This window comes from Nicotiana sylvestris, chromosome 11, assembly GCF_000393655.2.
Source record: "Nicotiana sylvestris chromosome 11, ASM39365v2, whole genome shotgun sequence".
Lineage (NCBI taxonomy): Eukaryota > Viridiplantae > Streptophyta > Magnoliopsida > Solanales > Solanaceae > Nicotiana > Nicotiana sylvestris.
Window position 1 is genome coordinate 35,055,753 of NC_091067.1, and position 10,429 is coordinate 35,066,181.

General features: G+C 38.0%; 1 pseudogene; it reads left to right on the top strand.

Annotated features, from left to right (window-relative positions):
- LOC104235981 (nucleobase-ascorbate transporter 6-like) overlaps positions 1 to 9,694 on the top strand; it is a 33,148-nt pseudogene extending 23,454 nt beyond the window's left edge.
- Positions 9,695 to 10,429: the final 735 nt, after the last annotated feature.

Here is a 10,429-nt window from a genome sequence, read left to right on the forward strand (position 1 = left end):
GAAAGTGATCGTGTGTGTATTTATTTTTGGCTGGGTTAAATAAGGAGTATGATGAGGTTAGATCCTGGATTTTAGGAAAGAAACCATTGCCAACTCTTAGGTAAGCTTTTTCGGAGATAAGGAGAGAAGAGAGTAGGCGGAAGGTGATGCTAAAACCAAATTCAGATTCAGATTTCAAAATGCTAGAGAACTCTGCACTAGCTACAGTAATAAATGAGACTGAAGGGGATAAAAAGAAAAAACCTTGGTGTGAGCATTGCAGGAAGCCGTGGCACACAAAAGAGACATGCTGGAAAATACACGGGAAATCTCCAAATTGGAAGAGAAAAGGAAATGATGGTCGATTTGGCCAGCCACTTGACAATGGAGCATTGCAGGTTTTCGGGGATGACAAGGGCCAACAGACTACTTCAGATTTACCTCAGTTCACAAAGGAACAGTTAGAGTTTCTGCATAATCTTTTGCAATCTCCACAAATTTGAGGTGGAAACACTCCAAGCCAACCATCTTGCTCATTTGTCCAAAGAGGTATCCTTCCCTCGGTCTTTCTTGGTAGTAGTACCCCGTGAAAATTCCCTTGGATTATTGATTCCGGAGCAACTAATCATATGACCAGTTGTTCCTAATCCTTTTCCACATATGTCCCATCTGCAGGAAATAAAAAGATTTGGGTGGCAGTAGCTGGGATGGGAACAGTTAAAATTTCACCCCGTCTTGTCCTACATGATGTTCTTCATGTTCCTAAGTTATCATGTAATTTATTATCAGTAAGTAAACTTGTTCATGCCCTTCGTTGTCGTGCCATTTTTGAGCCTTTCCGTTGTGAATTTCAAGAACTAATCTCGAGGAGGACGATTGGCAGTGCTAGAGAAAGTGAAGGTCTTTATGTCTTCGAGGATGGATCTAATTTTAGTTTTCAATCTCCAAGTACCTGTTTGAACTAGTTTTATTTGTAATAATGTTATGCTTTGGCATTACAGGTTGGGATATCCTAGTTTTTTCTATTTAAAACATCTGTTTCCGAGTTTATTTAATAATAAAAGTCCATTTCTTTTCAATTGTGAAGTTTGTGAAATTGTGAAGTATCACCGAACCTCCTTCCCATCTAAGCCATATAATGCTACGAAACCTTTTCTCCTAATTCACAGTGATGTTAGTGGACCATCTAGGATTCCTACCATGACAGGGAAAAAATGGTTTGTAAGCTTTATTGATGATCATACGAGACTTAGTTGGGTATACTTATTGGAAGACAAATTTGAAGTCAAAGAGATCTTTAGAATGTTTTATGCTATAATTGAAACACAATTTCAGGTGAAGATACAAATATTTAGGAGTGACAATGGAAGAGAATACCTTAATGAAGCATTAGGGGATTTTTTCTTAGAAAAAGGCATAGTACATCAAAGATCATGTCCAGATTCTCCCCAACCAAATGGGGTTGCAGAGAGAAAAAACAGACATCTCTTAGAGGTTACTAGGGCTTTATTATTTACTAGTAATGTTCCTAAGTATCTCTGGGGGGAAGCTCTTCTAACGCCATTTTTTTGATCAACAGAATGCCTTTCAAAAGTTTTACATTTCAAGACACCTTTAAGTGTGTTTCAGGAGACTTTTCCTTCCTTTAGGTTGATGAATGATTTACCTTTGAAAGTTTTTGGATGCACTGCTTTTATTCATAACCGAACTCAAGGGAAATTAGATCCTAGAGCCAAAAAATGTGTTTGTGGGATATGCACCAAATCAAAAGGGGTAAACGTGTTATGATCCACATAAGAGAAAGATACTCACTACGATGGATATAACCTTCTTTGAGTTTGAACCATATTTTAAGTCTCATCTTCAGGGGGAGAAATTAAGTGAAGATTCGCTTCAATTTCTTGATCTTTCTGAACCTAGGAAAGAATCAGATTCTAGAATTTATTCAGATAAGGACTTTAGTGTTTTATCACCGGAATTAGATGTTTTAAATAGTGAAAATCTGGAATCTGAATCTTTAAGGAAAATTTTTGACATTAATACAAATAAAGCAAATGATCAAGCAGGTCCAAAGGAGCTTATTGTCTACTCAAGAAGGAGCAAAAATCAAAGACATGAGACTGGAACTACTCGGCACTGTCAAGAATCTAAACCCCAAGATTCTACTAATCCTCAAGGTAACTCCCCTATAAGCTTATCTGAGTCTAGTCCTGTCCAGTCCGATTCTAGTGATCTTGACCTTCCCATTGCCTTGAGGAAAGGTGTCAGGCATTGTGCAAAGTATCCCATATCCAATTTTGTGTCTTTTAAAAATCTTTCTCAAAAGTTCTCTGCTTTCTCCTCACAATTATCTAGTGTGGAAATTCCAAGAAATGTGCAGGATGCTCTAAAAGTTCCCGAGTGGAAAGAAGCAATTCTTGAGGAAATGATGGCTCTTGAAAATAAAACGTGGGAGGTAGTAGATTTGCCAAAGGAAAAGAAAACTGTTGGTTGCAAATGGGTATTCACAGTAAAGTTTAGATCAGATGGGTCCTTAGAGAGAGCACGTCTGGTGGCCAAAGGTTTCACACAAACCTACGGGATTGACTATCTCGAGACATTTGCGCCGGTGGCAAAACTAAATACTATTCGAGTTCTTCTGAGTATTGCAGTGAACTTGGACTGGCCTCTTCAACAACTTGATGTAAAAAATGCATTTCTTAATGGCGACTTATTGGAAGAAGTCTACATGGACCCTCCTCCAGGATTTGAAAACAGGTATGGCTCGAGAGTTTGTAAATTGAGAAAATCTTTATATGGGCTAAAGCAGTCTCCGAGAGCATGGTTTGACAGATTCACCGAGTTTGTAAGGAAGCAAGGGTATGCTCAGGGACAAACAGATCATACAATGTTCAGAAAGTACTCAAAAGAAGGAAAAATAGCAGTTTTAATAATGTACGTGGACGACATAATTCTAATAGGAGATGACTCAATAGAAATGGAAGCCTTGAAGAAGAAACTTGCCTCAGAATTTGGAATCAAAGGTCTCGGACTATTGAAATACTTCTTGGGTATGGAGGTAGCTAGATCAAAAAGAGGACTTGCAGTTTCTCAACGTAAGTATGTGCTTGACTTACTTGACGAAACTGGGATGATCGGATGTCGTCCAGCAGAAACTCCAATAGATCTCGATAAAAAATTTGGAATGAAGGAGGGAAAACCGGTGGACGTAGGACAATATCAAAGACTAGTTGGAAAGCTTATCTATCACATACAAGACCAGATATAGCTTTCGCGGTAAGTTTGGTAAGCCAATTTATGCATTCTCCTCGTGAAGAACAATTGGATGCAGTTCATAGGATATTAAGATACCTTAAAGGTTCACCAGGGAAAGGATTATTCTTTGGAAAAAGTGAACATCAAAGGATTAAAACTTATATTGACGCTGATTGGGCAGGCTCGATCTCAGATAAAAGGTCTACGTCTGGATATTGTACCTATGTATGGATAAAAACTTATCAAAGGTAATCTTGTAACCTGGAGGAGCAAAAAACAGAATATGGTGGCCAGGAGTAGTGCAAAAGCAGAATTTCGTGCTATGGCCAATGGACTGTGAGATAATTTGGTTCAGGAGAATTTTAAAGGAGCTGAGAAGACCTGTTACAATGCCTATGAGACTATGTTGTGACAACAAAGCAACAATCAGCATTGCTCACAATCCAGTGCAACATGATAGAACAAAACATGTTGAGATAGATAGACATTTCATTAAAGAAAAAGTTGAAGATGGAGTAAGCTGCATGCCCTTTGTTCAAACTTCTCAACAAACAGCTGATATTCTCACTAAGGGGCTATTCAAGCCACAGTTTGAATCACTAGTTAGCAAGTTGGGCATGATTGATATCTATGCACCAACTTGAGGGGGAGTGTAGAGATTAAAGGAAAAAGATAAAAGATTCTGATTTTATCAGATTTGTATAATCGTTAAGAGATATAGATGTAGATATTTTTGGAAAATGTTTAAACAAAAAATCCCTTGAAATCAGAAATCTCCTTGAGTCAAGGGATTGTTACCATCTTTGTAGAACTCTTCTTTGTATAAATTCATGACTCTTGTACAAATTTGATTATCGAATAGAAGAATATTTTTCTACTCAAACTTTCATCATCCATAATAATAAAAAAAATTGTGTAACCAATTTTAGACATAACGGGACATGATCCCCAAATATCTTAATGAACTAATTCAATAGCAAAGCTCACTTGTCTATTAATTCTAGGTCCTAATAACCTTTAATGAAGTTTTTCAAAATGTATAAATTCACATTCTACCCAAGGTACATCATGAAACTGGGGGCATAATTTCTTAAAATAGGTAGAGAAGGATGTTCTAGCTGATAATGTGCTTCAAATTGGTGACGACACTGGAGTAAGCAACTGACTGAGGTAGCCATGTATCAAGAATGTAGAAACCATCATCTGCATGTCCTTCATCATAGGCAAAATACATAAGTAGCCACCTGAGCTTTACACCAAATTCCTGTTACACACTTTTGAGGGCGAGCATCATATTACACACACAACCTTTCAAAAGTGTATCTAGTACACACTAATTTTTCCTTGGCCAATTTTTCAGAATATGTGGTGTCATGCACCAATAATATCGTGTGACACGTGTTAATAATTTTTTTAAAAAAATAAAATTCTTAAATATCTCTTGACCATTTTCTCTCTCATTGTCTCTTTTCTCTTCCCGAAGAAAACCAGAGGCACCACACCATACTTCAATTCTTCTCTTTCTTTAAAGACCAGTACTTTCTTCATCATCTTTGTTCTTCTTTACCACAATGCTCTAAAAATTTATCACCATTTTTTGGTTTCTAGGTTTTTTTTGCTTGAAACACCATTTTTACCGATGGGTGTTGCCATTGTAACAGTGGCCAAAAAATGGAGGTCGCCAACGAGACCAGATCTGAACAAAGAACCACCAGCTTGCCGGAAAGATTTGAGAGCTTTACCCAGCCAGAGAAGATCTGACCTCGTCGGCCATGAACTGACAGTGAAAGTAACGACCTGGCAACAGAGGTCTCGACGTTGCTTGAGGTCGTCGCCGACATTTACGAGTTATGGCTGAGATCTACTTAAAGAGATGAAAGGGGAGGAGATAGGAGGTGTGGGAGAAAAAATGGTGTTGTCGTTGTCGCCGGATTCCCAAGACGGCAGGGGAACCAAATGGGGAAGAAGGCCTGGACGCCTTTTTCTTTTCTTTTAACTAATAATTTATAAATAATTTAAGAAAAATAAGGAGAAAAAAAAGATTTGGACACATGGGCGTATATAAGGATTTGGACAGATAATGCATAGGTTTCACGCACTCGGTTTTTTTGTTAAACACGTGTGTCATCTGGCAAAAGAAGTATGTGAGAAGTGAACAAAACAACCTGTGAATCGAACAAAATTCTCTTCGAACAAATTCTATTAACTAGAGAAGCACTAGGAGTTACCAGAAAATGGAAGGCAAGACTGAAGACAAAACTAGAAACCAAAGTTGTGGGCGCACGTGCCTTCAGGCGTAGGTGCATGAACATATTGAAGCTACAAGTGGTCTGTGGCTGCCACTTTCTTCACAGGTCAATTGCCGGAGATGACTGGTCAAGGCCGAAAAACTCCTCCACCACTTCCTGTAGTGGCTATGAAACAATAAGTTGCTTGGAATGTGTAATATATTCGTCCTCAGAAAGTGTATAACAAGCATTTGATGTATAGTTCAGATGGCGACTTATGTATTTTGCCTTCATCATATGATCCTGAAAAAGATAGTGATCATGAATGAATGAGGTACAATAGTTAGGTCTTTGGTATATGTTTACTAAACAGATTAGATTGAAAGCAAGGCTATGTAGACTTAGTACAAAGGATAAGGTAATAAATGATGTGGGTTTAACATTCCCATCCCTCATTGTTACAGGTTGACCCATCAGCTATAGTTACAGAAGATAGTGTTTTATGTGGCCGAAACTAGAGAAGATTTCGAGTTTAATTGTCATGTGACAAGTGGCACCAGAGTCTATGACCCATTTATTTGAGGAAATGAGACATTTGTTACCTAACTCCGCGAGAGTAGTAATTGGAGCAGATTCTTAACTGATTGCTAATATTGAGAGAGCCTGGCATTTTCATCAGCTGAGAAGAAACACTAACACCATTGGTAGTTTGAGTTTTTTATTATGAATCTGTAATTTCTTACAATCTCGTTTCATGTGTCCGGGTTCCTTATAGTAGCAGCAAGTGATGTCATTGTTTCCTCCTTTGTTATTGTCCAACCTCCAAGCATCACTGGTATTGTTTTCCCTCCCAGCATTACTGTTATGTGTTATCGTTCCATTTACCAGCATCATTCTTATTGTTCCACCTACTAGCATTACTGTTATTATTCCCCCTTCCAATATCATTTCTTCCTCTTCCTTTTGCAATGAGTACGTTGATTTGCTAATTTTATGGAGTACTCTCTGTGCACAGCGCCCGACTGATACATTACTTTTGCGAGAATATACAACAATAACAACAATAATCCAGTATAATTCCATTAGTGGGGTTTGGGAAGGGTAGTGTGTACGCAGACCTTACCTGGAATTTATATATTTTGCGAGAATATATAAATTCCAAACAATCCACTAACTCCTTAACAAGTCACAACGGTTAACCAAACCAGCTACTTCATTTTCAACCGATTTTGTGATTTGCACGAGTAATATAGCATCATCTCTCATCCAAACCATTTTAGTTTCAGCTGTTGGAGAGACTTGAATAAGGCGATCATCCTTTTCAACACTACATAAATCCTGATTTTCACTCTCCAATCTAAATAATTAGCCCCGTTTAGTTTATGTTCAGTAATTTTTTAATTTTTATTGTAATAGAACTATTTCAGTCACAAAGGTATTATTATCAGATATTTTGCAACTAGTGTTCAATCAAGAATTGCACTAACAAGAGTAGAAAGAGCATAAAAACGTGAATTGGCAGCTACACACACAAATAACGAAAACCCAACACCAAAACAAGAGCCTAGCAGCCACATAAGCAAAAGAGATCAGATCTGAGATACTAATGAAACAAAACAGATTCGTGAAACCTGCAATAGCCCGAGAAGTGAACAAAACAACCTGTGAATCGAACAAAATTCTCTTCGAACAAATTCTATTAACTAGAGAAGCACTAGGAGTTACCAGAAAATGGAAGGCAAGACTGAAGACAAAACTAGAAACCAAAGTTGTGGGCGCACGTGCCTTCAGGCGTAGGTGCATGAACATATTGAAGCTACAAGTGGTCTGTGGCTGCCACTTTCTTCACAGGTCAATTGCCGGAGATGACTGGTCAAGGCCGAAAAACTCCTCCACCACTTCCTGTAGTGGCTATGAAACAATAAGTTGCTTGGACTCTGGGCCGGATGTCCGATACTAGTGCGGATCTAGTGGTCGAATTCTTTATGGTCTAAATTTTAAGATTCGGGGGTACGGATCCGGGTACGGTTTCAGAGCGGGTTCGGGTACGGATACAGATGTAGGGATTCAATAAAAATAAAAAATATGCCTAAATAATGAGATATTATGTGAAAAACTTACATGTTGCTTGTAGAGCACATAAAAGGGACTACAAGTTCAGTAACCATACAAAAGTGAAGAATATTAACATTTGAACTAAGCTAATAAGAAAATAAATAAGTATTTTCTAACCGGAACTTGTAGGCCTTCTATATTTTCAAAGGAGGTTCCGATGAGTTAAAAGGAAAATGAATGATATAGAAATTTCTACAGGATAATCATTCTCTTCGATTTTACCTTAGCATTTGTTTGGATTTTAGAAATTATTGTATTTGTTCCCGAATTTCTCTACTGGTCGATTTTGATTAAAGTATCCAAAATCGATTGACCAGATCTGGTACGGATCGCCCACCCACACCCTCACCCACGCCGTGTCGACAACAGTGTGGCACCGAAAGTGAAGAGTCTGAGCAACTTAGGTGAAACACAATGACCACTCAAATATGATCCTTTAAAGATCCGAATATCTTTATGAAAAAATAGCCAAATGATCGAGCCTATGGGATATAATACCATGTAATCTATGGGAGAAATATCTTCTATTCATGAGTAGAACGTATTTATATACTTGCATAAGAGACTACCAAAGGAAACTATTGAAAATAAATAAAGGAAAATATCCTAAGGATGTGCTCATACTGTCCTTCTCTACTTTCTCTGCCGATGCAGAAGAGGGTAACTAACCTCTTGACTAAGGGTTGCCTACCCCTTGGAACCCTTCTCCCTTATGTTCTTCGTAAGATGAACCTTCTTGCTTTCTTTATTTTGAAATATCATGCTTCTACCTCAGGGAGTTGGAATTTTACTATCAGGATTGTTTGGCACTGGGATTGGATCTTCTGTTTCTGTGTAAGTCCAGACGAAAACCTTCTGCAGCTAGCAAATAGTCTCTTAGGATTACATTAGTTGACTAAGAAGAACTGACTTTTCCTTTGTCCACATGCAGTGAGAATGCTGGCCTTATAGCACATACACGTGTTGGCAGTAGAAGAGTTGTCCAGACATCTGCTGGGTTCATGATTTTCTTTTCAATTCTCGGTAAACCATCACCTCCCTAACAGTTTTGTCGAACAACTATATTCTTGTGGGTTATCTTGATGCTTGATTTCCCTCTCTCCCCCACCCTATGTGGATTTATCTTGACAACACTATTATCATCAGGGAAATTTGGAGCGTTCTTTGCTTCAATTCCAACACCCATTGTAGGTGCTTTGTATTGCCTTCTCTTCCCTTATTTAGGTATGTAAATATACCAAGGCAAGTACTTCCGCTGGATCAGTGCCAAAATCTTTCATGTTATTAATATAGTTTGCGAATTAATAAGATTGTAGGTTCTTATGTTGTTGATTCTTTGCAGGAGCCGGAGGCTTAAGCTTCCTTCAGTTTTGCAATCTTAATAGTTTCCGCACCAAGTTTATATTAGGTTTCTCCATCTTTCTGGGTTTGTCCGTGCCACAGTACTTCAATGAGTATACTGCCATTGCTGGTTATGGACCTGTTCACACGCATAGAAGATGGGTATATCAAATTAAATTTGCATTTTAACCTTGAGAACGTATATCTTAACACATGACTTGTGTTTCATTCTAGTTTTGTATTAAGAGCTTTTCTGGTTTCTTATTGTTCAGCTCAACGACATGGTCAATGTGCCCTTTTCGTCGAAAGCTTTTGTTGCGGGAATCGTGGCTTATTTTCTAGACAACACACTACAGAGAAGGTATAATCAGACATGGAATGACAGAGGCAATCACTGGTGGTACATATTCACGTCCTACAAGGCTGACTCTAGAAGTGAAGAATTCTACTCCCTTCCTTGCATTCTGCATCATTGGTGACCCTATGGAGACAAAAGGGTTCCTACTTCAACGAGAGTCTTGCTTTAGCCCTGACCATTGAAACACCAATCTTCTTTTCATATGTATTGCGAAAAGAAGAATAAATAGTTTGGATGGTTGTTATCTATTGTATTTGTTAATCTAAATTACGGAGCAAGAACAACAAATTGTGTGTACCTTATTATGCGCAACAGAAATCGTTGTAATCGCTACCAAGAAAATTGCTCCCAAATCTACTTTGAATCACTAGGAAACAAAGTTAATCTTTCATCAATTAAATGCCTTAACTTGTGTGTTTTTCTTGTAGAGAGGATTAGTTAGAGAGAAAATTCCTGCGCTTGAGAAGTTTTTCGTTTTCCCTTTAACATAAATAGATAGAGTAATAGCAGTTAAGGAAGATAACTCACCACTCCCTTTTACGTGTTTACTTTAATGAGTGTTTGTGATTGTGTGGTAACTTCTCTTAACCTCTCTTACTTATCTCTCCAAACCGGGTCGGGTCAGCCCATATGGAGCGACCAACGACCCATAATCTATCTGCCACTTTGCTCATAGTGGGCTAGATCGATGTCTTTGACACACAATTCATACTGGCAAATAGTTGGTGCAACCTGCGAGCACAAAGAGCTGTAATACTCCAAAACCAATTAAAGATTGTACTAAAGCTCTATGTAGAAATCCAATCACATACAAAAAGGATTCACTACTAGCATGATGATCTTATTACTCACAATACCCTAAACATCATTCGCTACTCTATAGCTTGTTATCCGATTCCTCATCCTCGAAAAGAGGTGAACTCGGGTTCATGTATAACTTTATCCTTAATTACATTTTTTATCCTATGGTAAATGCAATGGTCGACCTATGAATACAAGTAATATTATTTATTTTAGTTGTCTTCCCTTTCTACTCGAAACTATCCATTCCATATCAACTGCTTTTCTAGACATGCACTGCATTGCCAAATCACTGATGGCTATTAGTGACATGCTAAAGTAGCAACATCGATTGGCACTTCATGAAACAGTA